This window comes from Erythrolamprus reginae, chromosome 1 (genome assembly GCF_031021105.1).
Source record: "Erythrolamprus reginae isolate rEryReg1 chromosome 1, rEryReg1.hap1, whole genome shotgun sequence".
Taxonomy (NCBI): Eukaryota; Metazoa; Chordata; class Lepidosauria; order Squamata; family Dipsadidae; genus Erythrolamprus; species Erythrolamprus reginae.
Genome location: NC_091950.1, coordinates 256,963,893 through 256,990,347, shown reverse-complemented (window position 1 = coordinate 256,990,347; position 26,455 = coordinate 256,963,893).

Here is a 26,455-nt window from a genome sequence, read left to right as displayed (position 1 = left end):
TGGAGATTGGGGAACCATTTGTCTGAAATGGTATAGTGCCTCCTGGTGGAGTATGGGGTTGGACTAGAAGACCTCCAAAGTCCTTTCTAACTCTGTCAATCTCCTGAGCTACATAAGACATACCCAGACATTAAGTACATAAATATATTTGTTTCACTTATTTCTTCGTGCTTTTCTTTTGCTTGTGGTCTCTTGAAACTGGTGGTTTTCTTAAAAAACACCCCATCTACAACAAGCTCTTGGCACCATATTTATTTATCTATCTATCTATCTATCTATCTATCTATCTATCTATCTATCTATCTATCTATCTATCTATCTACCTACCTACCTACCTACCTACCTACCTACCTATCTATCTATCTATCTATCTATCTATCTATCTATCTATTTACTCATTTATTTATTTATTTATTTATTTATTGGATTTGTATGCCGCCCCTCTCCGTGGACTTGGGGAGGCTAACAACAGTGATAAAAACAGCATGTAGCAATCCAATAATAAAACAACTAAAAAACCCTTATTATAAAAACCAGACATACATACAGACATACCATGCATAAACTGTAGAGGCCCAGGGGAAAAGGATATCTCAGTTCCCCCATGCCTGACGGCAGAGGTGGGTTTTAAGGAGCTTACAAAAGGCGAGGAGGGTGGGGGCAATTCTGATCTCTGCGGGGAGTTGGTTCCAGAGGGCTGGGGCCGCCACAGAGAAAGGCTCTTTCCCTGGGTCCTGCCAAATGACATTGTTTAGTTGACGGGACCCGGAGAAGGCCCACTCTGTGGGACCTAATCGGTCGCTGGAATTCGTGCGGCAGAAGGCGGTCCCTAATCTGGTCCGGTGCCATGAAGGGCTTTATAGCTCATAACCAACACTTTGAATTGTGACCGGAAACTGATCGGCAACCAATGCAGATTGCAGAGTGTTGGTGTGACATGGGCATATTTAGGGAAGCCCATGATTGGTCTCGCAGCTGCATTCTGCACGATCTGGAGTTTCCGAACACTTTTCAAAGGTAGCCCCATGTAGAGAGCATTGCAGTAGTTGAGCTTCGAGGTGATGAGGGCATGAGTGACTGTGAGCAGTGACTCCCGGTCCAGATAGGGCCGCAACTGGTGTACCAGGCGAACCTGGGCAAACACCCCCCTCGCCACAGCTGATATATGTTTCTCTAATGTTTGCATATCTTTGATTTACTGGTCCTGCTAAGTTGGAGAAGAGGGAATGGGACCCAGTTCTGTCAGCTGTTGTTGTTCATATTACAGCAAAGCAAAATGTTTTGAACTGGAATAGTTTCAAATTCAAAATGTCCTATTTACGTTCGGTTGTACGTAGCAAGGATTTGCATAGCCACCGCTATTTGGCTAATCAAGCAGTGGGAGAAATAAACTCCCATCAGTGGCCGGCTTGGTTACAGCACCAAACCCTTAAAAGTGACTTCCCTGCAGCCAGCTGGCAATTTGTGTTGCAATCCAGTTAAGACCAGTAAAGGTGCTGAACTGCTCCTATGTCTTATCTCTTCATTCCTGCGCAATCTAACAAATGCCAAATAGGTTGTTTTGATCGTTTAGGAAACAATTTGAACACCAAACATTTCCCATGTGATTAAGGCAAACTGTTTTGCACTTGAAATAAGATATTTCCAACTCCAAAGGGGGTGTTTTGAATTCTTGATGCTTCAAATTCAAAACGCTTTGCAAACCCCCTAGTTAACACTTACCATGGCCTCACTGCTCAATTTTGGGCCTATAATGGTCCCAGAGGTTCCATTATCTTTCATCTGTAACTAGAAGCTATTTTCTTCAGAGAATATGGCTTCAGATCATACCTGCAATATATAGTATAAATGAAGGAATTTAACATAATTCCACCACCCCCGCCACCCTCAAACTACTTGGATGCTGTACAGTTGTATGAAAACAAAGAATGGTTTTTCCTAATCTCTAAATAAATATTATTCCCAATACTCTTTTTGTAAAAGCTGAGACAATTGATCTGATACAATGGTATAGATTCTGCAGGTAATTTAGCAGCCACTGGATGCTTTCACATCAATGTTTTGTATTCTCTTGGAGACAACTCCGGGCCTGCCTGATTTTCTGCTGAGTTAAGCTTGTTAATGAGTCTGCCTTTGTTTTGTTTTTTCTAATGCCACAGTAAAACTTGTATTTGAATTGCTTTAGTTCTGCAGATCTTGTAGAAGAACCCTGGTGGTGCAGGGGTTAGAATGCAGTATTGCAAGCAAACTCTGCCCACAGTCTGGAGTTTGACTTTGATGTGGCTCAAGGTTGACGCAGCCTTCTATCCTTCCAAGGTCAGTAAAATGAGGACCAGATTGTTAGAGGCAATAGGCCACTTAGAGAGGTCTATAAAGCACTATCAACAGGTATATATACATGTAAGCGCTAATGCTAGCGCTAGTACTGGTGCTGACGCTAGTGCGAGAGCTATTGTAGGTATTGTATTGAAGGTAGTCTATTTCCTCCTTGCGGGGAACTCTTGCTGTACCATAAAACACAACTCTTGATGGCTCCCAATATCAAGGTTTACTTATTTTACTTGATTCTAATAACAGTTCTTTATCTTGTTTTAGAACTTGTCTCTTCTTGTACATATTAGTTTGAACTTAGCTCTCCCTTTCACAAAACATCTGCCATAAGATCATGTATTAATGTGATTTTGGGGAGACTACTTACAATATCACTAACATGCTATGGTAACATTTTATCTTCAGAATTATTCAGTGTTTTGGTCACCTTGGAATTGCATTATTACAATAAACGGTACATGGGCTGCCTTTGAAAAATGACTTGAAATCTAGAAAGTGAAGACTCAGGCAGTTATGAGCAGGTCGTGAAAAGTTTACTGAACTCCTCTGCTCCTATTGTACTGCTCACCAGCCAGTTTTTGAATGCAGCTTGGGTTGCAGATTATCACTTGTAAAGCTCTTTTGGGCATATGGCTTGTTATCTGAGGACCACCTGCTCCCTGTTAGTGTCTACCCATCCACCCAGATACCATTGATTAAACAAGATCACCTAGTAGGATTCAGGAAATTACATAGGCAGGGGTGGGCTACTGCCTGGACAGCGGGGAACGCAGTGGGGTAGTGAAAATGGAGCTCCACCCCAGAGCACCTAATTTGCACTGAAAGATGTTGAAAGAAAATGCATAAGCCACGCCCATAGTGTGGTAGTAAAAATTTTGGTAGCCCTTCACTGTGTGCAAGGCAATGCTGTTAACTCTGGGACAGTGGTGGCTCTGTTGTGAGACACAGATTGGATTGCGTTATTGTCAGTCGTGGCTTCTAAAACAGAACTGGGCCGAACCGAGAGCAACCCACTGCTGGTTATTGCCCTCTGGAGGGACAGCAGCATGATTGGCTCACAGCAATGGCATGCACATTCTCGGAGCTTCAAAGTCAGTAGAAGTGAAGGCAACTGCCGGCTGGTCTTAAACTACTTGGTCATGGATTGGAGGATGGACATCTATGAAGTGGAACTGCTTGGAGGGCAAATCCACACGCTAGGGAATAAGATTAAATTGTTGAATTTGCACCATCTTCAAGCGACAGAAAAGATGGTATATATCTATATCCCTTTAAGTGAGGATTGCTCCTCACTTATATGTTTGTGTTGTTCTCTCACATATTGCAATTCTGTTTTCCCATATTGAACAGATCTGAGCCCCCTTACTGATCCCAATTCTTTTCAGATTAGCTATTTCTCACCATACTCCATCAATGTTTGATTTAACCTATATAAATGCAATAGGATATTCAATTACCGAGGCACACACCATAAATGTCTGCTTTCTTGGGAAGAATTAGAAGTTGGGGTTCAAAAAGTCAAATTACTATAATGTTTTAGGAATTACATTCAAAAATTGTATTTTAAAAAGTGCTTCAGATGGGACTGAATATCGTGAAAAGCTGATCTTTTGTTAAACATTTAATTGGGCAGCATTCATCTTTTTATGCTGAAAACATCCTTGTAAAAAGATGTTTCGGATATGTCTTCTAGTAAGAAATTATTTCTATAATGTAAAGAATGGCTGCATTCTAAAATCTTATAGAAAAAGAGGTAATTCCTATCCTACATTTTATACAACCATAGTATTTTCTGGGACAGCTATATACAAAAGGGGGGGAAATTTCCCCTTCACCTGCTATATTTTAATTCTTCACACACATACACACATACACGTACACACACACAACTTCAGTCTCACTTCACATCTTGGCTTTCTCTTATATTTCTCCCATCCCAAGTGTTATCTCTAAGTAGTGTTTTTCAGAAGGAAGAGGACTTCTGCATGAGAACTCTGCTCCAAGCTGAAGCAGCTGTACTCCTCTGATCCCAAGATATTGGCGATGTTTATGAGTGGAGCCAATTTATTTCTGGCTCAACTTCAAGGAATTTGAAATGGTGATACTGTAAAAGTAGTGGTAGGGATTTTTGAGCTGACCCTTTGTCCAATTACAAGAGCTCTTCCCTTACTTACTTCCAGTTCCTGATCCATCAAGGGGAAAGGGGACTTGATAACCTTTTAGTTATCCCTGTTAGGAACCAGTCAGATTGTGTGTGTGTACCTCCCCGGACAAATGCACACAACTTGAAGTAAGGGTGAGGAGATGCATGCATTTCCTTCCCAGTTTTTCTTTTCGTAAGGAATAGGGAGGAGGGACTTTGTTCTAGAACTTTGTGGCAACTCAGGAGAGGGCAGTAGGTTTTTTCTTCCTTGATTTGGTGTTCAGAAGACAGTCATGGATTGTCTTCAAACTGCCTGAGAGAGAGAGAGAGAGAGAGAGAGGGAGAGAGAGAGAGATAGAGAGAGAGATAAAACAGTGACCTCCAAAAATGACCAATGATTACTGTATTTTAGGAGTATAAGATACACTTTTTACACCCCCCCCAAAGAGAGTGAAAACTCGGGTGCATCCCCATTCTTTGGTCTCTGCCTGCCAGCAATCTACCTCCTTGCAGCAAACAGCAGCAGAGCCTGATTAGCACAAGCCACTGATTATCTGCCTCTTGACACTGATTGATTGAAAGTGCCAGCAAGGCCATGTGCTAAAATGAAAGTGAAACTAAAGCTGCACAGAGGCAAATTGCTGCAGAGAGAGGCAGCATTTTATTTTCACGTGCTAATCAGACTGGGCTGAACCTAGCTGTTTGTTTCTTGCTGCAAGGAGATAAGTCACTAACTATAAATGCCCTATAGAATGTTCAAATTATGAAACTTATTTTTAAAAAACTGCTTTATTATTGTTCTAGACAACCTAACAAAATGAAGTAGCTTTTTAAAATAAATGCTTGAGGAGGCCCAGTGCTATTGCATCTTCTCTTAAATAGCAGAGAATACTCCCAGAAAGCCACATCAGTTTTAAAGATCTGTTAAAGTATAATCTAAAATATAATAGTGTCCTGTTTTAGTATTAAGATAAGACAGCTGAGTTATACCCTGGCTTAGTCATGTTTGGAGTAGATCTATTTAAATAATTGGGAGGAGTTAGTGTGACTATATTTAAGAAAACTTTCTGGGATTAATAACTGCCATAATGTATATTTCTCCAATTCTTTGCTATTTCTATGGGTCAGGCATAGATGCGTAGAAATACACAGCAAACAGTGTATATCATCTGTGTTGTTTGATGTTTGCTGCTTTGCAAATTGCTGGGAGGCAGAGGACTTTCCCCCCTTGTTTTCCTCCCTCAAAACTAAGGCGCATCTGATACTCCAGTGCATTTTATACTCTGAAAAATGCGGTACTAATTTGCTGGTCACTCATGACCCAGTGGTTTATATAAGCAAACAAGGAAATGGCAAACTCGTGATTAGTTCTCTCTGCTTCAGGCAAAACTTTCTATGAGATTGTTCCTGGAAATCTGTGTAAAAACAGATTTTTTTCATAGTTACTAACCCTAATCTTCCCCGTCTTAGATTCACACATAATTGAAGAGGCAAGTCAGAGGAACAGTTCAGCACCTTTATTGTCTATTAGCTGTAACCAGCAAAGGACTGCCATCTTCTTCTTCTTTTAAAATATTTTTTTTATTATTAAAAAAGACAAACAAAGACAGACAACATTAAACATTTAAGGAGCTACCATTGCTCCACTTGTCATAACTAATACAAAAATATAAAACCCTAGCTATTATCAGATCAATACAGAAATGTCACATGTGCACATTACATTTTTATTGAATTTAACTCTATATTTTTTATATTAGTCCTATTAATTAAATTTCTTTATCTATAAATCATTGTGTACTTGTTCAATAAAAACAAAGTATTAATAATGCAAGGAAAAACAAAAATAACACTTCTAACTTTGTTATACTATAAACTATTTCACTCTATCTTATAATTCTTCAAATAGTTATACATTCTTATTTAATTTTTTTAATACTGTTTTTACAATTCCACCAATCATATACTTTATCCCATCTTCAATGTTGCCAGTGCGCCCCCCGAGACTGTCGTGGGCACACGTGGGCCCGTCAGTGCTATATTTAGCTTCTGTGCATGTACAACAAGCAAAATTTCATGTGAGGACACTTGTGCAAGCGAGATTTCAACAATTTTTACCAATACTTTTGTTTCCGTGCATGTGTGGAATCAAAGAATCAGTGAAAATCGCCGAAATCTTGTTTGCACAAACATCTTCATGCAAGAGTTCACTTGTTGCACATGTACAGAAGCCAAATCTCACGTGAGGGTGCATATGCACACATCGGGGACATGCAGCTTTGTGCGCATCCTGAAAATCCCTACAAGAGCGTAGCACTTGACCCTTCTGGTAGCGGCCCATCACTGGCTATAACTAATACGGACTGTCGGCAGACTGCAGGGAAGCCACTTTTAAGGGCTAACACTGACAGCAGTTTATTTATCCCACCGCTGGATTAGCCAATCAGCAGCGGTTATGCTAATTCATACTCCATACTTCAGTATGGAACTACATATGTCAGTACATACTTTCATCCTTCTGAAACTGCCATTCCTGCTGTCTAAATAATAAATAATTATAAGTTAATAATCCAGCAGGCATTTGGAATACCTTTAGCTCATGGTAAAGAAATACAGTATTCATCAACACAGAGTTCTCTGTTGAGACACAAATGACACAGCTCATACTGGACACATTATGTGAAAACTACAGCAGTGTTTCCCAGACTTGACAATTTGAAGATGTCTACACTTCAACTCCCAGAATTCCCCAGCCAGTGAATTCTGGCTGGGGAATTCTGGGAGGGGAAGTCCAGCATCTTTAAGTTGCCACGATTGGAAAACAATGCTCTAGACCAGTGTTTCCCAATCTTGGAAATTTGAAGATACCTGCACTTTAATTCCCAGAATTCTCTAGCCAGCAAATGCTGGCTGGGGAATTCTGGGAGTTGAAGTCCAGACAACTTCAAGTTGCCAAGATTGGGAAACACTGCTCTAGAGAAAACTCTAATCGTGAGAAAGGTGGAAGGGAAGAGAAGAAAAGAACAACCAGCAACAAAATGGACAGGTTCATTTATATGGCAATGAGTGCATTGATGATGGACCACAGTAGGAACAGATCATGGGTCAACCAATCAATCTCAATCTAAATAAATCTAAAATGAATGAAACCATCTTCTCTTCCTACCACATATAAACAATGTGTGCTCAAGCAGGGATCTTGCTGAAGGACAGATCTGTGCTGCATTTTAAAGGCTGGTGCTTAAAGCCTCTTCTTTGCCATAAATAATGTCAAAGGAAATCAAGTACAACTCCCTGATAAACCAGTAAATGTTGTGTAAAAGGCAGGCACCTGCTTGTTTGCTCAAAATATTAAGCTGTCAAATGACATGGATGTTTGTTCTTGCAGACTTGCTTCCAGTGATTGATATAGGTCACGGCTTTGTTGGAGAAAGCCCTGGGTTAGTCAGTCACAGGAAAATGCTCTTTACAGTTACTGCTTTGAAATCAGCGTGTGAGGTCAGTAAGGAAAAAGTGACTCGCAGCACACTTAGCCTGCAATTATTTCTGCATCTCTCTTTTAGAAAAGCTCCATTAAAAAGGAAAGAGGTCTGCTGAGATAGAAACATAAATGCACACAGCATGCTCTTGAACACATACAGCTAGTAACATCAAGCAAAACATTACAGCTTAGTTTTTATGCCTATAAATCTGAGAGAAATGTTGTAATGTTCTTTTCTAGTTGAAGACTTTGTTTTTAACCAAGGAAATGAAAATTCCATAATTTCTCTCAAGATAGAATAGAATATAATTCTTTATTGGTTGAGTGTCATTAGAAACACAAGGAATTTGTCTTTGGTGCATATGCACTCAGTGCACATAAAGGAAAAGATGTCAAGAATCGTGAGGTACAACACTTAATGATTGTCATAGGGTACAAATAAGCAATTAGGAAATGATCGATATTAATATAAATTGTAAGGATACAAGCAACAAGTTACAGTCATACCGCCATAGAGAGTTGGCCTTCTCCGGGTCCCGTTGACTAAACAATGTCGTTTGGCGGGACCCAGGAGAATAGCCTTCTCTGTGGCGGCCCCGACCCTCTGGAACCAGCTCCCCCCAGAGATTAGAGATTAGCTCCCCTCCTTGCCTTTCGTAAAGTTCTTAAGACCCATCTCTGCCATCAGGCATGGGGGAACTGAGACATCTCCCCCGGGCCTATACAGTTTATACATAGTATGTTTGTGTGTATGTTTGCTTTTAATAATGGAGTTTTTAGTGTTTTTTAAAATTATTAGATTTGTTCTTACATTGTCTTTGTTATTATTGTGAGCCGCCCCGAGTCTATGGAGAGGGGCGGCATACGAATCTAATAAATAATAATAATAATAATAATAATAATAATAATAATAATAAGTGGGAGGAGATGGGTGATAGGAATGATGAGAAGCATATTACTAATAGTAATGCAGCCTTAGTAAATAGTTTGACAGTGGTTAGGGAATTATTTGGATAGCAGAGTGATGGCGTTTGATAAAAAACTATTCTTGTGTACAGATGGCTTATATCCTGTTTAATTTTTGAAAAAAAAAAAAGCACTTGAGTTTTTAGTCACATCCAATCCTTGATAGAAGAACCCTGTGCAGGAATTCTTTTTTAAACACTGTAAAGGAATAAGCCTGAAACGCTTTGAAGGACTCAATGTCTATGGAGATTCTCAGTGATCCAGGCCATGGTTGTCCCAAAGGTGCATTTTCAAAAGGCAGCTGAACTGTCTTGTTTTTTCTTTGAAGATGTTTCGCTTCTCATCCAACCCAGAACTAAAGAAGCTTCTTGGATGAGAAGCAAAATGTCTTCAAGAACCCCCCCCCCCCAAATTAAGTCCATTGAAAAAGCACCTTTGGGAGTTTGAAAAGGCTTCTTTGCTTTGAGGACATTTCAAAAGATGTATCCTTTGAAGCTTTGTGAAGCAGCACAGCCTTTCTTCTTCTGAAGAGGGAACTGGACTGCTTCTAAGATTATTCCAGAAGTTGTAGGAGATAGAGGAGGCCCCTAGGATGAAGCAAAGCATATAGATCAGTCAAATTTTGTCATAGTTGTAACTCAACAAGGCAAATACCATCATAATAGTAGGGCAAAGCCCAGCCCCCTTACTTTCTCAGAGGATGGAGCTGTAGTGCTCATACAGAATGTAAATGAATCATGTCTCAAGAATAAAAGGCAAATATTAGGTCTACCTTTAATTGTATGACCAAGAATCCTGAAAAATGAGGACAAGCAACGGGGCAGAAGGGTAAAAACCAGTTAAAGAGAGGTTGGTCATAGCAACAAATCATTTTTTAGAGCCAAGAGAGAGAGAGAAAAAAAAAGCTGTGTAATTTTCAAGAATGAAATAGACAGGAAGCTATTTTGTCTATTCTAGAGATCCCGAAGTTTCTCAAAATTATAAAGGAGGTGACTTGTCCTGTCCTGGCCAGTGATTGCAGAATTTCTCATTTGCTTTCCCTTCCTTGAATTCCCTTCCAACTTCCAAGAATCCCTGCAGAGAAGATCAAACACACAAAAGATTTTTTCCTTTGAAACAATGTAATGGAAATACAATTCACTGAATAGATTATGTTTAGATCCCGTTAGGACAGGTAGCCCTCTAGTTGAAAACTGCAGCTTTCGGGCATCCTTCCCCCATACTAGCTGAGCTGTAACCAGTAGCGGGTTGTTACTGGAACAGGGCCATACCATAGCTCCGATAGCAAAAATAGAGCTGTGTGCGCAGTGCTGGGTGCGCGCGAGTGCGTCCGATTGAGATTTTGCTTATGTGCAAAATCTCACAAGGGGATGTGCATGTGTGTGAGATTTTGGTGAATTTTAGCTCCTGCGCATGTGCAGAAGCAAAATTTTTTGCTGAAATCTCACATGCACATGCATGCACAGAAAGCAAAATCTCACTCAGATGTGCATGCGCCCCGCTGGTCATTTGGAGCTACATGCGAAGCACACCAGTAGCAGCGTTAAATAGAAACCCTCTCCTGGCTGTAACATCTGGGAAATCTCCTATTTCCTATCTGGCCTTAGGAGGTGATGGTCCTTGGACTTCCAGGGACAGCAGTGATGAACTGAAAAGGGCTCTGTGAAAATCTTGGCACAAGGAGAACCTGGTGAATGGGTCAACTCCTGAAAACTTTTATTTGTGAGAAACCGTAAAAGAGGAAAATAATTTTTGATTTTGGAATGTTAAGGGACTAGATGGACTTGGAAGATCATTTCCTGTGGGGCTTTTTTATAACATTTTCTAATATACTATATGAAGATTTTAAAATTAACCGTAAGAAAGTTTGAAAGTTCTGTGGTTTGGAAAATAAACAAACGATAAGAGGGGACTTTGAAGGTTGACTAGAGGGAACCAGAAACAGTGAAGGATTACAATTAAAGGAGAAGTGACTCATTAATACAATGGAACAATACAGTACTATTTGACTATAGAAGAAATTAAAATTGTTTGGGAACTATGTAATCAGAAATTATATGATTATCCAATACTATAAAAGAAAATATATTTTATAGCACAAGACAGAAATCGATGCTGATTTGAATATGGCTTTGGATTTTTTTAAAAAAATGCTACTTTACAAAAATGATATGGAAAAAAATATTATGGATTTGAAAAATCAATTTTAAAATGCTATAATGTGGAAAAATATACCACAATGGATTTACAAATGAAAGAAAGTCAAGGGATTAGATGGACTTGAAAGAACATAAAGAAGTCATAAAAATAATAAACCAGAAGAGTGACTTTGAAAGCTTTCTTATCTTAAATTTACAAAAGGGACATGTTAAATTAATGAAGTTGTTCCTGAAAGGAGACAAAGAGAAAATATTTTTTTTAAAAAAGCTTGTGGGACATTATTTAATGGGATTAAAGTTCAAGAAAAATAAACAGAAGGAATTCAAAGTGGACTTAGTTGATTAGAGTTAAAATATATATACAGTATATAGTGTAGTTTCTGATAGTTATTAAAGGAATTTCTTTTTCACTAGGACTGAACAATGAAGGTTTAAAGATCTGTTTATAAACCAGGAGAGAATACTTTTGCTTTATTTCTTAGAAAAAGTGATACATTGGAATACAAAATGGATTGATTATATTAAGATTAAAATATAAATGCTATTTCTGGTAGCTCTTAAGAGACTTTTGCGGATTAGGGTTGAATTGTGTGTTTTCATAATTTGATTATTGATAAAGGATCTGATGTGGGAAGAAGAGGTTTTTTTTTTACTGTAATATTAGAAAAAGTGTTGTTGGAAGAAATATCTGTTTGGTTCAATTCTAAGCTGGGAGAAAGGCACTGGAGACAAAATGGAGTCTGGAGGCTATTCGAAGGGATGCTTAACGATGAACAAAATCACATGGCTGCTTCTAGTGCAGCTGATCACATGGAGTTGAGAGAAAGGGGTTTCTATACATTCTCTCAGGCTTTGAACTTGAGCCTCCTGTTCCTGTGCAAGTACATGTATTATATTGGATGTTGTTAGACTCCCAGGGGTTCACGTAGGGATCATGTTTGTCTGAGCTAAGTTTGATTGAAGTTTGGGCTGCTGTTGTATTGAAGGGCCATTGGACAATTCCTATTGTGACTGAGAGCTTTCTCCTTGTTTGGATCATGAGTGAGGATATTTGCTATCTATCTGTTTATCTCTTAAGTGCTGACATCTGCTGAGGGCTATTAAGAAAGGTGGGAGCTGCTTTCTGTCAGCAAGAGCATATTTTTCCTTTTAGGGAAATATAATATTCTGCTTTTAATATTTCCTAAATATGTCATTCTTCTAGGAGAGGGGTGGGTGCTAACTTTCCACAATGTTAAGTAACTGAAGTTGTTTATACCTGTCTGGAGAGATGGGGGAGTAATCTTTTATATATCTTTTCCCCCTTATCTGTTTTTGCAGTTCAATTTTTCTTCCCTTCTTATATTTTCCTTACTTGTATTAGTCTTGTATCTTTCTATTTGTAAACTCCAATAAAATAATTATAAAAAGAAAAAGAGGTGATTGTCCTGGCTGCAGTAGGGCACAGGGGAAAAGAAGTAAAAAGCCATTATTGCTTCAGTGGCAACAGTAAGTGCTTCTGAGCTTGAAAACCAATTTTGTACTTTGAATCCCATCTCCCCCATTTTGCCTTCCTCTTCCCTATTTGAGATGACCCTTTGAAAAATCAAATCTCCAGTTCAGGCATATGTCAAGTCAATGCCTACTCCTTGAGCATTATTATCTCTTCTCCCAATTTTGTTTGGCTGTTTTTGTGTTGCTATAACTTTCTAAGCCTCTCTCTCTAAACTCAGCATTTAAGGCATGCTGACTCCTGGAGTCTCAACGGTATGTCACAGAGTCCTCTGACCACATTTCAATTGTTTAATTAGCAATTTGGGACCTAAAATTCTGTGAATATCCACACGGGAATAAGCCCCACTGAATCAAAGAGCATCGTTAACAAGTATTCTGTGTCTTCTGTGAATTCAAAAGACTTTGCATTAGTGGAGGGTTACTCCTGGTTCATCCTGGTTCTATGAACCAGTAGCGGTGATGGTGGGAGGCTTTGCCCATCTTCCCAGGATGCTTCTACGCATATGCAGAACGGTTGCGTGCATGCATGGAAAACTGTAGCAACAGGTTTTAGAACCCACTACTGCTTTGCATGTATTGCATGGCTATATTATTATTATTGCATTGCAGCTGACACAGAGGCCAGCACAGGCCTGGGATTATAAATGTTGCCATTTTGCAGCTGAAATGAAATGTGATGGATAGCTTCTCAGTTTATCAATTTGATAACCTCACATTTATTTAATCTTCATTCCCTTTCCTGTTGAAATTGTTGAAACTGTAAAAAGAGGGAAAGATGATCCAGCAAAAGATTGCCAGCCCTTCTCTTAAGTCTTCATTTGGGAGAAGCTATGGCAGCTAACGGTAAGTGTATATCAGCTCCCTCCAGTCCATTGCTTTCCAGAAAGGTTGGAGCTATAATTTCCAGAATTTTCAGTCGACTGAGTAAATTATTGCAACATTGATTGATTGGTTGATTGGATTTATATGCCGCCCCTCTCCAAGGACTTTATGCTGGTTGACAAGTCTAATTCTGATCAATTTGTTGTGTATCAGTTCTGAGAAAGATATTTTACAAAATGTATATATTCACAAAGGAGCTGTGATGTTCCTTCAATATACCAGGGTGATTCGACACAAAAATATGTAACCCTTCCCTGGTACAGATCTGAAGGGATTGGATACTGTAGCCTAGAGGTTAATCCTCTGCCTTACAAGGCAAAGGTTGCAGGTTCAAGTCCCAGTGAGGGTATGGCTAGCTGATGAGGCCAAAATAAGGCAGAAATATTTTTATTTATTTATTTATTTATTTATTTTGTCCAATACACAATGAGGTGTTTTAGTGGGTATATATCTATATATACATAATAAAATACATGATGAAGGTTATAGAGGAGATACTCATAGTAAAATACATCTAAGAAATAATAGAAAAGAAGATGAAGTAATAGAACATATCAATGAAAGAATAGAAGAAGAGATATAGGTATAGAAGAAAGGTATAGGAGATATAGGAGAGCAATAGGACAGGGGACGGAAGCCACTCTAGTGCACTTGTACTCACCCCTTACTGACCTCTTAGGAATCTGGATAGGTCAACCATGGATAATCTAAGGGCAAATTGTTGGGGGTTTGGGGATGACACTATGGAGTCCGGTAATGAGTTCCACGCTTCGACAACTCAGTTACTGAAGTCGTATTTTTTATAGTCAGGCAGGACATTGCAGCATATGATCTTGTGGGCAATACTTAGATCTTGTTTAAGGCGTCTTAGTTCTAAACTTTCTAGGCCCAGGATTGAAAGTCTAGTCTCATAGGGTATTCTATTTCGAGTGGAGGAGTGAAGGGCTCTTCTGGTGAAGTATCTTTGGACATTGTCAAGGGTGTTAATATCTGAGATGCGATATGGGTTCCAAACAGATGAGCTGTATTCGAGGATGGGTCTGGCAAAAGTTTTGTAAGCTCTGGTAAGTAGTGTGAGATTGCCAGAGCAGAAGCTACGTAGGATTAGGTTTACAACTCTTGAAACCTTCTTGGCTATATTGTTGCAGTGGGCTTTGGCACTTAAATCTTTTGTTATTAGTATACCAAGGTCTTTAACCAAGTGGGGATTATCTGTAATAATTTGATTATTCAGTTCATATTTGGAGTTCAGATTTTTCTTCCCAATGTGTAGGACAGAGCATTTGCTAGTTGAGATTTGGAGTTGCCATGTGTTAGACCACTCAGAAACAGCGTCAAGGTCTTTTTGGAGAGTAGTTGTGTTATCGGTGGTGTTGAAGAGTTTTACATCGTCGGTGAAGAGGACACAGTTGCTTGTGATGTAATCGCAAAGGTCATTGATGTAGAGACTGAAGAGCGTTGGTCCCAGTACACTACCTTGGGGAACACCGCTTTTAACTGGGACGGGGGTGGATATGGTGCTTCCTATTTTGACCACTTGTTGTCTGTTTGACAGGAATGCTGTAATCCAGCTATGGAGGGATCCTGAGATGCCATAGGATTTGAGTTTTGGAGTAGTTTGTCGTGGACCACTGAATCAAAGGCTTTGCAGAAGTCAATATAAATTGCATCTGTAGATTCCCTTGATCTAGATGAGTTGTACATATATTTTTGCAGTGGAGGAGTTGCAGGTTGCAGGATAGGTTTTTTTTTAAACCAAATTGTTTGTTAGAGAGCAAATTATTAGTTTCTAGATGGAGATTAATTGATTTGTTTATAATTGATTCCATGACCTTGCATGGGACGCAGCATAGTGAAATTGGTCTGTAGTTATCTACAAGAGAGGGGTCTCCTTTTTTGAAGATGGGGACGACCATTGCTTTCGACCACAGCCTAGGAAGTGTGCTGGTTCTGAAGGATTTTTCAAAAATTATGCTTAGTGTTTCAGCTATGGCAGAAGAGAGCTTTTTTAGGAAGTAAGCACATAGACCATCTGGTCCGACCGATAGACAAGGCTTAAGGTCATGTAATGCTTTTTCAACTCGGTCTTCAGTGAAGTCTACTTGGGTTAAGTCGTTGAGGGAATTTGAGGTGTGATTGATGAAATTGGGGGATGAGCCATTGCTGTTAACAAAGACAGAGCCAAAGAAAGAGTTGAGGAGGTTGGCTTTGGATGAATCATCATGGTATTCTTTGTTGTTGGGTCCTTTGAGAGGTGGGATAGGTCTAGAGTCTTTGAATTTATTGCTGACAAAGTTGTAGAAAGCTCTATTAGATTTGGTGCGTAGGAGTTTTCCTCTTGTTTGCTGTAGTAGTTAAGGCATTCTGTTTTTATTTGATTGCAAATGCTTTTATATCGGCTTTTGAAGTTGGAAACTTGTCCTTTTTTGTTTTTCCTCCAGAGAGATTTTTTTTTGTTTGTAATTTTCTTATTGAGATGGGGAGGTTATTTTTTTTTGTTTATAGTACATGTTAGAGGTACATGAAGTCTGATGATAATTTTCATTTCGAGTAGGAATGTGTTGCAGAGGTCATCAGTAGTGTAGCATTCAGAGAATAGAGTTTTCCAGTTTAATGTTGAGAGGTGGGCTTCAATGAGTTCGTAGTTCGCTTTTTTGAAATTGAATTTTGGTGTTGTATTATTTTGGTGGTTCATAGTGTGGCTTAAGTTGAGACTGAAGTTTATCATGCTGTGGTCGCTGTTGGAAAATGGTTCTGTTGTTTGTAAGCCATATATTGTACTTTTGCTGTTGCAGAAGATGAGATCCAGACAGTTATCAAGTCTGGTATTGTTAGTTACTAGTTGGTCGAGTCTCAGATGGGTGACGGTATTATATATAGTAGAATGGATGGGTTCCGTGCTGCATTCATTTAAGGACCAGTTGATGTGTGGTAGGTTGAGGTCTCGGAGGAAGAGGGGCGGCATACAAATCTAAGTAATAAATAAATAAATAAATAATGGGGTATGGGCAGTTGGTTGCCCATGTTAGTAATGTGGATAATTTGTTAGCATGTTCGATGTCGTAGTCCGGGGCTCTGTAGCAGAGGACTCCTAGCGCTTGTTCAAACTAAGGGTTTCTTGTTCACTCTCTTGGCTTCAGATGGCTCCAAGCCTTGGTTGATAGCTCGGCTGATGGCAGGGTAAGCTGGGTTCTGAAGGGGTTAATGGCAAGAAGTTTGATGGTGCTAGGGTGCTGGAGGTCCTGGGGTGCGCTGGGTAGATTGAGGCTTTGTGGTGTTCAATGGGCAGTAGGGATCAATCACTTACGGTTTGATGTCTTGCCTTTGTCTTGCCTTGTTTCCTCGTGGATGTCTTGCCTTTGTCTTGCCTTGTTTCCTCATGGAACTTTCTATTCTCCTCTCTTCTCTGCTCTGCTCTGCTCTCCCAGAAATGCTGATCAAAAATGTTTTTAAAATATTTATATTCAATAAAATTACTTTTAAAAAAGAAAGAAAGAAAAGGAAGGCGAGGAGCTGGCTCTGCTCTGCTCTGCTCCTTTCCTTTTCAATACTCCTTAGTTTAGTTCTAGTCTCCCTTAATTTTCAAATTCAGCAGAAACATGTAACACACACATATGTATGTACATTATATATATATATATATATATATATATATATATATATATATATATATATATATATATATATGTGTATGTATGTACATTAAATCAGTAGGGAAAGGGAGAGACATCTTCAGGTTGAACATAATTTCTGATAAACACATAGACATCAACATGTTGTTTTGTTGGTGACAATGTGAATGTGGCTTTTGGTCACCCCCCCTCCTTCCTAGGTAGGGCAGACCAGCAAATCAACTCCGCAGGAAGATTAGAACTATATTTTCTGGAGATTGAGTGTAAAAATAAGCTCTTGCAACTTGATTTGGCTCTACCTTCTCCTCCTTATAATTCTGTGAATCAGAGAGGAACCTCCCTTGCTTCTGAATGTTTTTTTTGTTGCTTCTCACAACTTACAGGATGTTCCAGTCCTTGTTGCTCATGTTCCTGTATATTTCTCTAAAGATTGTTTTCTTTATTGTCTATATTTTCTATTGATTTCTTCTGGAAATTTTTTTCCAATGTCCTAATCAGGTCAACTCCACAGTGTGTCTCAGAGGTTCCTCATCCCAAGAGTTACCAAATCAAACCACACTTTGCTATTTGCTAGATGCTGCCAATTGCCGTGGCAATAATGTAAGAATATAGAAATGTTCTTTATTGGCCAAGTGTGATTGGACACACAAGGAATTTGTCTCTGGTGCATAAGTTCTCAATGTACATACAACCACAAAATGATAAGTCATATATCATAAATCATAATATATAATCATAAATCATAATATACAAAGAAGTGATAAATCATAAGTGTAATAACTCTCAAAGCAAGGTTGAATCAAGCAAGGTTTATTTCGCTAACAGGACAAGGAAGTCAATTCAGTCAAGAAGCAATGGAGTATTGAGAGCTCTATACAGTGACAGTTCTCCTATTTATACAATCTAGCCCAGCAACAGGGCAGTTTTACAAAGATACATTTTAAGCACCAAAAGAAGGCAACCAATCAACATGCAAAAAACAAATCTGAACTTTTGACTTTTACCCTGTCTGGGTAGGTCACCCAGGCAAATATCTAACAATAAGATACCAATAGAAGAAGATAGTAGGAAAGATTAGAAGATGAGAAGAATAATAGTGATCCAGCCCTACCACATTTAATAAGAAAAAATTACCTCAAACAGAAGCACACAATCTGAAGTTACCCCAGGATTTCCAAAACGATCCTTTTGCAAACATCTGAAAGTAGTTACTCAAATTAGGACTTGTAATATGACAGAAAATGACAATAATTCAATAAAGACTGAAGGAACATCACATGAACTCCAGTTAATTTTTAATTAAAGTCAACTATACTTCAGATAATTCTCCAGTCTTTGATTTTCATGTGAAAAAGTAATTGTGAAATAAAAAGTAATTGTCTATTTTGGAGTATGGCCCTCAAATTCCAAGTAAAATCTTTAGCCCAGAAAATATTGAGAGCACATCCTTTTGAATTTAAGCAGGTCTAAGTTTGTCCAGCCTTCCGAACTAGGCAAACTTTCAGTTTATAGAAGCTTCCAGCCCTATGAACTTTTATGAATCTACTCCTGGATATTGTCCAATTGTGTCCTGGAAGTTCTGCATGATTGACAGGAGGGATGAAATGTTCCAGAATTCTCCAGACAGTTCCACTCCTAAATCAGTGAGTTTTGCAGATGCCTATGCTGTTGACATTGTCGTCATCAGCCATTTAATTGAGTCTTGGACAGTCTATGAATCAGCCCTCTCCGTGTCCAAAATATGAAAGCCTCTGTTTAATGATCTTAGTTTTGTGATAATTTTGGTGAGGTTCCAAAGCTTGTCATGGTCAACACAATCAGAGGGATTTTTGTAGTCAGTGAAGCATCTGTAGAGGTCTTTTTTCCTCCATCCAATGCAATATGATCACGTGTTCCTCTTCCTTTCCGAAATCCTGCTTGTACTTCAGGCAGTTCTCTGTTGGCAGTTGGATTCAAATGTTGCTGGATTATCTTCAAGAGATAAATGCTGTATTAAAACTACAGTTCGGTGCTTGGAACAGTCTTTCATCTCATCTTTTCTTGGTATTGGGAGATATGTCACACATTTGGTAGATACTAGATCATATTCAAATCAGCAACATAAGTTTCCATTGGCATTATATCTGAGAGAAAAGGCATAATTAGATCTTGTCCCCTGCCCAATGAATGTGTTGAGAGAATGTGGAGTGAATGGAATGATTGATTGTTTTTTTAATGGTTTTTGTGTGTGTGGGCTTAGATTTTTAATTAGTTAATTGGATTTAAGATATTGTGTACTGTATATTTTATATGTTGTGAGCTGCCCCGAGTCCCCGGAGAGGAGCGGCACAGAAATCCAATATATAAATAAGTAAACAAGCAAGCAAGGAAGCAAGGAAGGAAGCAAGCAAGCAAGCAAGCAAGCAAGCAAGCAAGCAAGCAAGCAAGCAAGCAAGCAAGCAAGCAAGCAAGCAAGCAAGCAAGCAAGCAAGCAAGCAAGCAAGCAAGCAAGCAAGCAAGCCAATCAATCAATCAATCAATCAATCAATCATAAAGGACCAAACCAATTCATGTGGGCATTTCCTGGGTCAGTGGGCCTCTCCAATGGATCACCGTGCAATGGAAAATAAAAAATGACTTCCTGTTCCAGGGCTCCTTTGACATTCCTTGGCTTTATAAAGAACCAGTGTTTCCAAAAGATTGAAATTAGAAAAGTTGAAATTCTATCACTGCCTTTAAAAATAATCAGGCTGAATAACTGAATTCTTTCTGAAGCTCTGTGCTGCCTCAGAGAGGAAAAATGGTACAGATCCATCAAGAGGTTTCAGACCTGCCCATAGGAAGGAAGCAATTGGAGGGAAGCAACTATTATGGGATTCCCAGATGTAGAGTTCAGTTGGTATTAGAATAAAATGTCTTGCTGAAGTAAAATTTGATCAATCTCTGGCTTTAAGGAAGAGTGGGCCACATCTGGAGGGATGGAAGCAGAATTTAATATTTTCTTAAGAGGAAGAAGGTAGCCAGAGAGGGTTTTGTTTGTTTGTTTTTGATCCTTTCCAGAGTTTAGGAGAGAAAATTTGCTTTCTTTTTCTTCTTATCAGTGATGATACCTACTAGAAGGTTTACATTATTGCTTCTTACCTCAAAATCATTGGACATCTATCAATGTCCACTTGATGTGTTATGAAGGGACTTAAAGGACTGCAGGAAAAAAATACCCAAGAGAATTGGAGACTCCATTCAGTTTGGATTTCTCACTCAGCTTTCAACAATTATTTCAAGCCTGCTTGGATGGTTCTCAAACAATGGTTCTGAAACAATAATATACTCTTTTAGAGCAAAATGAGAGATCCTCTAAAACATGGTTGTCAAATTCATGATGCCATGTTGCTACCCAGTTAAGGGCTACCAAAATGTTTACTACCAAAGATGTTGAAAGAAAATGCAGGGCGTCCTGCATTTTCTTCCAACATTTCTCAGTGCAAATTGGGTGCTCTGGGGTGGAGCTCCATTTTCGCTATCCCACTGTGTTTCCCCCCCATCCCTGGTGCTACCTAAATTACATTGGAAGACATATCTTTGTCTTATCTGTCTATCTCTCGTTCTATTTCTCTCTGTCATCTCTGCATATCTAGAGCAATGTGCTCTACACGGAGCTACCCTTGAAGAGCATTTGGAGACTTCAGCTGGTGCAAAATGCAGCGGCGCATGCAATAACGGGTGTATATAACTCCATATAACTCCATCTTTACATGAGCTGCATTGGTTGACAGTCGGTCTCTGAACGCAATTCAAGTTGTTGGTTATTACCTTTGAAGCCCTAAATGGCTCAGGACCAGACTATTTATGGAACTGCCTCTGACCTCATACCTTGCTGTGGCCAGTAAGAGTCCACAGAGACAGCCTTCTCCAAGTCCCGCCCACTAAGCAAAGTCGGTTGGCAGAACCTCAGGGAAGAGCCTTCTCTGTGGCTGCTCCAACCCTATGGAATCAACTGCGTCCAGAGATTCTCCTCCCTACCGGTCTTCCGGAAAGCCGTTAAGACCTGTCTTTTCCGGCAGGCCTGGAATTAGATTGACTCTAGTGCATGTATGGTTCTTTTAGGATATTATTGTTTTATTATATTATTGATTTTATTGTGTATTTGATCGTATTTTACTATTGTTGTATTTATGTCACTTGTAAGCTGCTCTGAGTCCGTTTTGGAATGAATGGCATATAAATACAATAAACAAACAAACAAAAACAAGCAAGCAAGCAAGCAAGCAAACATATATACATGCATGCGTGCATGCATGCATGCGTGCATACATACATACATACATACATATCCATACATATAACCCCACATCATCTTAAAATGTGGGGCTCATTTTTAAAATAATTCTATGGAGCATGAAATGGTTTCCTTTCTCTTCACATCATTTGCCTCATGGCTCTTTTAACACCCTTATTCTATTTTAAGCAATATGTGTAAAATAGATTAAAATGACCTTCTTCTCTTAACAAATATAATCCGGTCAGCTACTACCTCAGCCCAATTTCCAATTATCATACTGTGATTCTGGCAGCTTCCTAACACATGTAAACAAAGGGGCATTTTAGGAATATAGAATCCCCCCTCCCAACTTTCTCCAAAAAGCACCTGCTTAATCCCACCACCCCTTTATATTAGGCACATATTGGCATCAGGATTTCACTTGCTCTTTCTCCACTGACCAGTCAATTAGACCTGGCTTGACCACTGCAGGTAGTTAGTTGGTGCTTTGGTAGTGTCTTTTCCTTTTCTGACTTTGTCAATGGGATCTACATCGAGAAATGATTGTTCTTTCAGTTGCTCTCTGTCTCTGGCAATTTACTAAGTATGCAAAATGAGTCATTTGAGTTTAGGTGATCCCATACTGTGACTGATTGAGTGGAGCTAATTTAACCCAGTGCATGGTGGATCTGTGCTCTTTTCAATTTAGCAGTCCTAGGCAATTAATTACTAGCCCTACATTCATCTAGTGAAGGTGGTCATGGGATTAGAGTGGCAGTTTAGTACTTAAGATGTAGAACAGGATGTTTCTGGCCTGAAGAAATTTGATAGAGGAAATAAACATGGGGACTTATTATTTTGCATCATTAACTAAGAAACAGGAGCAATTAGTCTTTTTATTTGTTTCCATCATGTTTTTGTCCATCCTTTTCCTAGAGGCAATGGCGCTTCTAAAGGCTGTCCTGATCTACAGCAAGCACTTCCATGCCCTATGTCATCTCAGTGGTTCATTTATTTCCAAGGAGAAATAAAGTATTAATGTCAGGTTTTAATCAGGGGTACTTTAGAATATTAGCATTACACCATATAAGGTATACCCAGCCAAGATCCTGTTCCGCAGGTGTTGTTTTTTTTTAAAAAAAAGACCGGAGCAGCTGGAAATGTTACATCAAGTCAAATCCAAGTTAAAAGTCAAGATGTCACTTTGTCACACTCGGCTTTTCTGTAATAAGAGATCCATAAATTTTTTTTCTATAAAAATTCAGTGAGTGAAATAATGAACAAATGAATGCCAACTTTCATCCCCATGACCTCTAGCTGCTATTGGTTAAACCAGATGAATCCTTACAATTTACCTCATTGTATTTGAATTTCCTCATATAATTTTACTTTATTGTTATAATATACCCTGCATATTCCAACCTAAAATGCTTAGAAACACTACAAACAGAATAATATGTTCATGCTTAGTTATTACTCCCAAGTGGTGGTAAATAAAGCTCTCCTCATCCGGGACCTGATCCTGGATGAGGAGGCCGACCTGGCTTGTATTACTGAAACCTGGCTGGGCCCGGAGGGTGGTGTTCCCCTCTCTGAAATTTGCCCAGCCGGGTTTCAGATATGGCATCAACCTCGACCCCAGGGAAGGGGGGGAGGAGTGGCTATTGTTGCCAGGGAGAGCCTTTGCCTGCGTGGACTCATTGCTCCGGAAATTGCGGGTTGCGAGTCTCTCTTGATGAAGTTGGACTTAGGGGTTCAGGTGGGCTTATTTCTCATGTACCTGCCTCCCAGCTGCGTGTCAAAAGCCCTGCCTGTGCTACTCGAGGAGGTAGCCGGGTTGGCGGTGGAGTTCCCCGGACTTATTGTCCTGGGGGACTTCAATCTGCCGTCACTCGGCGAAACCTCTGGGTTGGCACAGGAGTTCATGGCCACCATGACAGCCATGGACCTGACTCAAGTAGTTCAGGGTCAGACTCATGAGGGAGGGCACGCACCTGACATGGTATTCCTTTCTGAGCAACTGAGTAATGGTCTGAGACTAAGGGGCTTAGATGCGTTGCCTTTGTCATGGTCAGACCATTTCCTACTACGGCTTGACTTCCTGGCTCCAATCCTTCCCCGCAGGGAGGCGGAACCAATTAAGATGTTCCGCCCCAGACGCCTGATGGACCCTGAGGGCTTTCAGACGGCGCTTGGGGTTATACCAGAGGCACTTGTCCACAGTTCGGCAGAGTCTCTTGCGGAAGCCTGGAACAAGGCCGCAGCGGAGGCTCTTGACCGGATTGCGCCTTTGCGTCCTCTCCGAGGTGCTAGACCCCGTAGAGCTCCATGGTTCAACGAGGAGCTCCGGGAGTTGAAACGCCAGAAGAGACGTCTAGAGAAGCGATGGAGGAAGAGTAGGTCTGAATCCGACCGAACACTTGTAAGAGCTTTTATTAAGACTTACAAAGTGGCGCTCAAGGCGGCAAGATGCGCGTACCATGCCGCCTTGATTGCATCAGCGGAATCCCGCCCGGCCGCTCTGTTTAGGGTGACCCGCTCCCTTCTTAACCAGGGGGGAGTTGGGGAGCCCTTACAGAGTAGTGCCGAGGACTTTAACACGTTTTTCGCTGATAAAGTCGCTCGGATCCGAGCCGACCTCGACTCCAATTGTAAAACAGAGTCGACTGACAACGAGTCAGTCGAGGTGACTGGGGCACGTACTTGTCCACCTGTCTGGGAAGAGTTTGATCTGGTGACACCTGATGAAGTGGACAAGGCCATTGGAGCTGTGAGTTCCGCCACCTGTTTACTGGATCCGTGTCCCTCCTGGTTGGTTTCGGCCAGCAGGGAGGTGACACGGAGCTGGGCCCAGGAGATTACCAACGCTTCCTTGGGGAGGGGAGTTTTTCCATCACTCTATAAAGAAGCGCTTGTGCGCCCCCTCCTCAAGAAGCCCTCCCTGGACCCAGCCGTACTTAACAACTATCGTCCAGTCTCCAACCTTCCCTTTATGGGGAAGGTTGTCGAGAAGGTGGTGGCACTCCAGCTCCAGCGGTCCTTGGAAGAAGCCGATTATCTAGGTCCCCAGCAGTCGGGTTTCAGGGCCGGTTACAGCACGGAAACCGCTTTGGTCGCGTTGATGGATGATCTCTGGCGGGCCCGGGACAGGGGTTTATCCTCTGTCCTGGTGCTCCTTGACCTCTCAGCGGCTTTCGATACCATCGACCATGGTATCCTTCTGCACCGGCTGGAGGGGTTGGGAGTGGGAGGCACTGTCCTTCAGTGGTTCTCCTCCTACCTCTCTGGCCGGTCGCAGTCGGTGTTAGTGGGGGGCCAGAGGTCGACTCCTAGGTTTCTCCCTTGTGGGGTGCCTCAGGGGTCGGTCCTCTCCCCCCTGCTATTCAACATCTACATGAAACCGCTGGGCGAGATCATCCAAGGACATGGGGTGAGGTATCATCAATATGCGGATGATACCCAGCTTTACATCTCCACCCCATGCCCAGTCAACGAAGCGGTGGAAGTGATGTGCCGGTGCCTGGAGGCTGTTGGGGCCTGGATGGGTGTCAACAGACTCAAGCTCAACACGGATAAGACGGAGTGGCTGTGGGTTCTGCCTCCCAAGGACAATCCCATCTGTCCGTCCATCACCCTGGGGGGGGGAATTATTGACCCCCTCAGAGAGAGTCCGCAACTTGGGCGTCCTCCTCGATCCACAGCTCACATTAGAACAACATCTCTCAGCTGTGGCGAGGGGGGCGTTTGCCCAGGTTCGCCTGGTGCACCAGTTGCGGCCCTATCTGGACCGGGACTCATTGCTCACAGTCACTCATGCCCTCATCACCTCGAGGTTCGACTACTGTAATGCTCTCTACATGGGGCTACCTTTGAAAAGTGTTCGGAAACTTCAGATCGTGCAAAATGCAGCTGCGAGAGCAGTCATGGGCCTACCTAGGTATGCCCATGTTTCACCATCACTCCGCAGTCTGCATTGGTTGCCGATCAATTTCCGGTCACAATTCAAAGTGTTGGTTATGACCTTTAAAGCCCTTCATGGCATCGGACCAGAATATCTCCGAGACCGCCTCCTGCCGCACGAATCCCAGCGACCGATTAGGTCCCACAGAGTGGGCCTTCTCCGGGTCCCGTCAACCAAACAATGTCGGTTGGCGGGCCCCAGGGGAAGAGCCTTCTCTGTGGCGGCCCCGGCCCTCTGGAACCAACTCCCCCCGGAGATTAGAACTGCCCCTACTCTTCCTGCCTTCCGTAAACTCCTTAAAACCCACCTTTGCCGTCAGGCATGGGGGAACTGAAACATCTCCCCCTGGGCACGTTTAATTTATGCATGGTATGTCTGTGTGTGTGACTGTTAGCATATGGGTTTTTTTAAATATTTAAATATTTTAAATTTGCCTGATTGCTTATGATTTGTTTTTACATGTTGTGAGCCGCCCCGAGTCTTCGGAGAGCGGCGGCATACAAATCTAAGTAATAAATAATAAATAAATAAGTGAACACTGAAATTTGTCCAAGAGTAATTTGATCTCAAATCACACTGATCATCCAATATGAATAGAAAAGAATAGAATAGAATAACACAGTTGGAAGGGACTCTGGAGGTCTTCTAGTCCAACCTCCTGCTTAGGCAGGAAACCCTACACCAGTTGAGACAAATGGTTATCCCATCTCTTCTTAACTCTTCCAGTGTTGGAGCATTCACAACCTCTGGAGGCATGTTCTTCCACTGATTAATTGTTCTAATTGTCAGGAAATTTCTCTTTAGTTCTAAGTTGTTTCTCTCCTTAATTAGTTTCTGCCCTTGCTTCTTGTTCTACCCCCAGGTGCTTTGGAGAATAGTTTGTCTCCCTCTTCTTTGTGGAAGTTCCTGAAGTATTGGAGCTCTGCTATCATGTCATCCCTAGTCCTTCTTTTCATCAGATTAGACAAATCTAGTTCCAGCAACTGTTCTTTATACGTTTTAGCTTCCAGTCCCCTAATAATCTTTGCTGCTCTTCTCTGCACTCTTTCAATAAATATTATTTAAGATAGTTAAAGAATTTCATAGGGTTATTCAGTTATTTTGATATTAAACAAGCCTTTGGTTTGGTTATGCTAGTGTTGTTGACGTGTTTGAGTTGCAGTAATTAT